The 7,044-nt window shown below is 42.4% G+C and overlaps 1 non-coding gene across 1 annotated transcript; it reads left to right on the plus strand.

The window, feature by feature from the left end:
• The first annotated feature begins 6,675 nt into the window (after positions 1-6,675).
• Positions 6,676-6,749, plus strand: TRNAI-AAU. The gene has a single exon. It is a non-coding gene; the product is annotated as a tRNA-Ile (tRNA).
• The last annotated feature ends 295 nt before the right edge of the window (positions 6,750-7,044 follow it).

The raw sequence follows: 7,044 nt of genomic DNA on the forward strand, positions 1-7,044 counted from the left end.
CAAACAAAATGAACAACAAACAAGCAAAAAAGAAACAAAAGCCCATTTAAAAGTGTCTCAGTTTTGTTCTTTATAAATAGTTCACCATCATATTTAGCAACTGAGGCCAAGCCTGGGGCTGGAAGAACCAATGCGTAGAAATCCATACTGCTGGCTGCTGTGGCTGGAGAGCAATGCAGCCCATATTACTCGGCAAGAAGTCCTGTAAGTAATCAGCAGGGTCCTCAAAGGTTATCCTTCTTGAGTGTTGCCTAAAAGGCTTTTTGCTCTTTTCCTTTCCTCTATTTGAATTGATCCTGTCCAACAGAGTCTGGCTTTGTACATAAATCCTTGCTAAGCTTTCAGTCTGCGCTCTAGCTGTGCTACACTGCCTCATGCTACTTGATGTGCAAAAGTCAAAGAGGTTGCTGGTTTGATCATACTGATATCTGTTAAAACCATGCCCTGAAAACAGACCGCTCCAAATACAGTAACAACCATCTCGTTGGTAACAGCAGGTCCAAGCTCCTATCTTGCTGTGCTGCGTGGCTCTGGAACATGAGCAAAGTGACTTGGCAGCTCAGAGGGCACTGATGGAAGTTGTGCTTCTAAACTCCTCGGTCATGGCTGAGCGTTCTGTTCCCAGAGTCAAGCAATACAAAGAGCGAACTCAAGGAAACATGAGGCTGATATGAGCTTTAGTTAGTTAAACCCTTTTCTTCCCTGTGTTGAAGATTGTTTAAAAGTAGACGGTGCTATTTTTCTCCTTCCCGTTGTCAGCAAATGAAGTGTCCTTTACAAAATTAGCCTGCTTGGCAAGATGCTGGACCTTGCTATTGTCAACTAGGGAAAAGAACATACAGGAAACTCCTTTAATTTTAAATTCTGACTTTCTCATGTTTGCGTGATTTGGTATGCAGGAGTTGTTGTGTGATGACTAAACTCAGGAGTCCTTTCTCTTTCCCTTTCTTTGATTTATTAAGAAATCTTGTTTCACTTTCCCATTGTGCAGTGGAGAGTCTGGACTTTTTTTTTTAACAGAAGTAAAATCTAAGTACTAATGATTTTCCTAATGCTTGTAAGAAATAAATGACTTTCAGATATTCATTCCTTTGTCAACGTTATTGAAATATAGGTAATAGTTTTGAATTATGAGCAGGAATGAATTCATAGATAATGTATGGCTATAGATACACTTCTCAGCTAAGCAAAATTTCTTACATTAGGGATCTTTAATATTAGATCTTAGGTTAATAAATGTACTATGCCTCTCCTTTTAGCTGACTGAAGAACTGTATGGTATGTGGAGGAGGAGCTATCTATACTGAGGAAACCTTTTGGTTGGTTGACTCTTGTGATGAAGAGAAAGGGAAAGCTTTTTGAAATGTATGGTTTTTCAAATGGCTGGGTACAGAAAGCTTTGCTGGCCAAATAATAGGGATGCAAAATGCAGTTGTAGTCTGATGTTACCTACTTGTGTTCCCAGCTGATGGACTGGATGAAACTGTGTATGTGCATGGGTATATATAAGTTCAAGAGAAATAACTTTTTTTTTGAACTGAAGCAATATTTCAAATAACGTTCTGTAACTTAAAGCACTGTATCCACTCTGGGCATGGTAGGTTCTAACCCTGGAACCAGCCAGACAGGTAGATGCAACACTGTAAATCAAAATTGCTGTTGATTTGGTAAGGGTAGGCTTTCACAGGATAAACGAATGTTTGACCTAATAACACTGGACCAAACCTTCTTTTATTTGAGGTGACATGGCAACATTCCCATCCACTCAGATTAGACAGACACCTTTCATTCCAAGGTCACATCACAAAGGACGCATACAGGATAAACTATGTGTTGTTCAATTTATCTATGTCAGGAGGATAGAAAAAGGAGCTGACCCTGCTAGAACTCGGTCCAGTTGTGCTTTCAAGTCCGGGCACTGCTATTCTGGTAATGAGACCCTCGTGCTCCTGGGGATAACCAGTGTCACTGTGTTTTTTCTCTGACTTGCCTCCAATGCTGCTTTGAAGTGATGTAATTGTTTGACAGACCTGTATCAGGACACAAACTACGAAGTGACAGCACTTTCCTTTGGTTGAATCCTTTTTTTTTTTTTTTGGCTGAATACTTTAGCTGATTCCTCTGTGTAATTTAAAATAGGAAATGCTGATATATAGACTAGTTGCAAAATTGTAAGATTAAAGAGAGTCATGATTGCCTAGTATTGACAGTGATGTAGGCTTTGTGAAGTGAAGTTAGAGAAGAGATGCTAGGCTTAAATATCTGTGGATAAAACAGTGCACACAGCTACACCTTCTGTGTTCAGAGTGTGATGTTAAGAAGCCTAACAAAAGTATAAGAGTATTGTGGAAGTTCTTTAGAAGCACTTGAAAGTCACATGTAAGCTGCTTCTACAGTTCAGAAACTTAATTTTGTAAGCATTAAATCTAATTTTAGGTCTTGTGTGAAACAGATTCTAAAACCTGTAAGAAACCCAACAGCATATTCAAATGTCAACTATGGCAAGTACTATGTAACATCTTAGTAATATAGATGCATTTTGAATGCTGGTGCTACTCGTTTGGAAATAGCTGTCACCAACCATGTATGTAGAAATTGAAGGGAAATTCTGTTCTCTAGGCTGGTGTTGGTAGGTTTGAGTGTGAATTCTTATCTATGTGAAAAAGTTGAAATCCTTGTTTGTGTCCAGGATGGTGTCCTTCTGTTATGTTAACGAACAGCAGTCTGATGGAGTCATAAATAATTTATGAACTGGGGATATTGATTTTTGTTCAGTGCTTATAGGAAATTATATGCCTGTGGCTTCAAGAAATAATTGGTGCAATTTAATCACATAAAAATTATAGCCACCTTTAATTCTTTTCAAATTGAACTCTAATGACACTGGGTGTGTTTAAAAAAAAAAAAACCAAGCAAGAGAGAGAGGTACGTTTACAGGCGGAAGAGGGACAGAAAACAGCATGTTTAACAAATCTGACAAACTGGTAGCTGCTTTGAACAAAGTCTAATTGACTCTTGCCTGATGACACGTTAGCCTTTCCACAGGAAAATGTTGCAAACCTGAATGAAAATGCACAATATTACGAAGCAAGTTAGAGGGACAGAGTGCCTGGCGTTTTAGGAAAGAAGTTCCATTTGCAAAATTTCACAGAGCTGAAGGTAGTTTTTGCTCTAATGTATTCCAATTTTCTTTTACTGCAATACTTCTCCATGTAAGCTCTGCATTGTGGGGGGAGAAGGAAATGACTAACATATGAGAAGGAAGAAAATTACAGTAACTTGACCAAATGCAAGTCCCAATCCCTTTTAAGGAGGGGAAAATGACCTCATATTTTGTCAGAATATTACATGAGGTTTAACTGATTCTAAGTGCAGTACAAATACCTTGTGAAACATACCTCAAGGCAAGTTTGAAAAATGAATTGACCAACTCTTCCTGAATAGGAGAAGAAAGAAGCTGTAGGACTCTTCTGCACCCTTTGCTTGGGAGGGGAAAAAAAAAAGCTGATCTAAATGCACAGCTGCAGGCAGGTTTCAGTAAAATCACACGATATTCTGGCTACTTACCAATGTACGTTTTCCTTGGAAAGACATCAGGAAACTAAATTTGTAAAACAGATATTCTAGGATGAGGTTTCTATCTGCTCTAGTGATATTAAAATTAAATTCTGTCTTCAGAGTTGCTCTCAGAATGCAAAGGGATGAACTTTGTTTGGTCTGGGTTAAATTTACACCTCTTTATTATTGAGTAAAAATAGGGGAAATTGCAAACTACATTTCCAAGTGTAAAAGAGTATCGTTTGAGTCTGATGTGAAGCTGATGTCAACTAATCCATTGTACCCATTCATAGCAGGAACAAAACAAATAGACACTGCTTAGAAATGGAAAAGCCGCCAACAGTTTCAGCACTAATAATAAAATGGCATTTAGGTAACTCAGTGGTGATCCCTGTGATGCTAACTGTAGGCTTAATGCAGCATGTTAAATAGCAGACCGATGCCTGGAGCTGGCTTCAGGCTGAGAATTGCGGAGCATCTCTGGATACATTACAGGGAAACAGACTAATCCCAGAACTGTGGTATAGGTGAACTAGCAAAATATCTTTGTTTTATATTCTACCACCAGCCTGGTCTCTGTAACAGTGCCATCGGGGTTTCAATGCAAAGTGCTGCATGTCTGGGATCCAGCCCCAGCTGGTTTTCATTTTTAGATGGCTGAAAGGGATGTTGTTTTCCTCTTCCTGGGTCCCTTGGACCCTCCACATCTGTTGCTGGACAACACAGAGAAGCTATGAAGCGAGCTGTGCTTATTTAAAGCATGACACTGTTACTGCTGTACCAGCAACTTACTGTTTTGGTTACACTGAGTGTTATGTTCCACTTCTGAAAGCAATTCTTGAACCAGCAGGATTCTAGTTCCAAGCACTGATAATGGCTAGACAAGAATGGATCTCTTGACTGTTTCATTGAAAACTCACAGTAGCTATTACTAAAGTGCTCTAAATACAGGATGCATATACATGCTACACTTCAACAAACATTTAATGATCACCAAACATTTACTTCAGGCAATAACAATCTTATTAAATATAACATTGAGTCTCTATTCTATTTTGCTTCATGCATGGACATATGCAAATAACTTGCATTAACAGCTGTGAGTGAAATTTCAATGGCAAGCTTAATAAATCCCTGGGTGGTGCTCAGGCTGATAACATGAGTTCCACGTACCCTCTTATTCAGGCAGCTAATGACTTTTTTTTCTCCCAGTTGCCAATTCTGGATTGATAAAAGTTGAGAAACTAATAGATGGATGCAGAATGCTGAAAGCTGTTCTTCACTGTTCAATTGGTTCAGATTCACTTTGGGCTTAGTGACAGTGGATCACCTTGTTAGATGACTTACTGGCCAGCATGAAAAGATCGTTGTGTGTCCTGCGAGTGCAGCCCTTCAGCGTGGTGATGGGGGATACCCTTGTGCATTATGCCTTCTGCCTAAGTGTCTTGTCTCGTTTGGAAGGTGGTGGTGTTTCTCTACACAGCTGGAGCTTGTAATGAGGTGTCCTGCCTGGGTGTCCAACCATTATCATGTTGATAATTCTGTGAACGTGTGTGGGCTCTGCAATAGTCTGGAGTGCATCGTAGGGGGAAAAGTCCATACGGTTGCTGCTTGGCAAGGACACTGAGCAGGGGCTGTGCTCAGTGGAGCACACGGCTGGCTGCTAACGTCGGTAATTTGGCCATAGTTTTTGTTGGTTTTCTTTTTTTCGGAAGTGAAGGAGGGAAATAAAAGAGGTCAGGCAACAGTTGCAGAGTGGGTGGGATGTCGGGCAACTGGTGGGAGGCAGGGGATAGTGTGTGAAGAGAAGATCTGAGGCAGAGCTCAAGCACCTGAACTCTGTTCTTCCTTTGCTTTGCCTGCTGTCTGCCCTTGGCTGTTTAAAAATAAATGCTTCAGAATCTTTGAAAAGACTCTGCTGTACCGAGGTTGTGAGGGGTGTATTATGGCAGGTCTTTTAGATGTGCCATTAAAGTCTGAAGCTGTGGAGACGTCTGGCTGAGGCTCTGAATTAGCGAAGCCCTTAGAGCTACGCTTCTGTTTATTAAAGCATTTGAACGTAATTCACTAAAGCTGGTGGTGCTGAAAAGCACTTGCCAGCACTTTGCATGTACAGCCTGTCAGTTCCATCATGTTACAGATATCCACTATATATAGCCTGGTAACTGCTTGTCATTCCAGCCTCGTTTCCTTCTTTGCTTGTGGGAATGGATCCTGCACGCTGGAGGGAAACTAGCGTTTACTGTTCAATCAGGAAAGTTTGTCTTCGTGGGGGCAGCATTGATCTCACGGACTGTTATGTTGTCTGTCAGTGCCTAATCACAAAATCTCCCGCTTGCATGTGGAGAGCTGTGCTGCAGAGTCCAAAGAGACTGCTAAAAAGGAAGGATGCCAGCTCTGAGTGTGTGGAAGGAGGTTTTGGAATAATAGGAGCAGGTATATGGGACGTGACTGATTAAGGTTGGAAGAAAAAGACAAATGCTTACTCTAGCTTGGAGGGAGTGGGAAGGACAGCGCCAAAGGGTGTGCAATTGGACTAGATTTGACTACAAAATCATGGTGGACAGCTGTGAATTAGAGGGCAGTACACTGCTGCATTGGGCTACTTCTAGTGATATTCTGGACAGAAATGCCAAAGGCGATTGATTCCCTCTCAACCTCTTTCCTTTGCTCTCTGTGGAGCAACTGACCCGAAAAATAAGGTGACCGTTTCTTACAGAAAAGCAGATTGAATGGTCTGTGTGCCAGAAGCACATAAAAGGAGTGCTGCTGTTCTGGCACCTGCCAGCCTTGTTCTGCCCATTGATCAGGATGGTGTCCAGGACCCACGCACAGCCCCATCCTGCAGCGTGTTTGGGAGTATTTTTCTTTTCTGCCTTTTCACTTCTCAGTGTTGCCCTCATATTCCAAATTTGGCCTTGCTGTTGAATGTCAGAGTAAATTAAGCGTAGTCCGGGGTGACGTGTTCCAGAAAACAGAGCTGGTTATCAAGATCCCGGAAAGCACTCTACGTCCTGGCGGCTGGCTGCTGCCGCTACTTTGTGCGTGGAGTAACGCTGCGAGATTACGTCACCGCCAACCCTCATAACGGCCTTTCCAAAAGTGCGTCGCAGCGCCGGCCGGTTAGCTCAGTTGGTTAGAGCGTGGTGCTAATAACGCCAAGGTCGCGGGTTCGATCCCCGTACGGGCCAGTTTCGCTTTTGGCGCCCGCCGTGCTTCTTGCCATATAGCACCGCCGCGCTTTGAACCCCACCCCTCCCGCAGAGAGACCTGAGAGTGCGCTGGTGGGCTGGAAGCGAGGCGCAAGGGGACCTGGTAGTAACCATGCCAAAGGGCTGAGGCGTGAAACTTCAGCAGGGAATATCCGCGTGGCGGTGGCCGCTGGCGGGAAATGCCTGTGCCGCGTAGGAAGCACCCAGAGGTGCACTTGTTTGCGGAACTTTGATGGCTCTTCATTTTAATTCGTGTACTCTTTTTGTTCGAGAA

Source organism: Gallus gallus, chromosome 1 (genome assembly GCF_016699485.2).
Source record: "Gallus gallus isolate bGalGal1 chromosome 1, bGalGal1.mat.broiler.GRCg7b, whole genome shotgun sequence".
Lineage (NCBI taxonomy): Eukaryota > Metazoa > Chordata > Aves > Galliformes > Phasianidae > Gallus > Gallus gallus.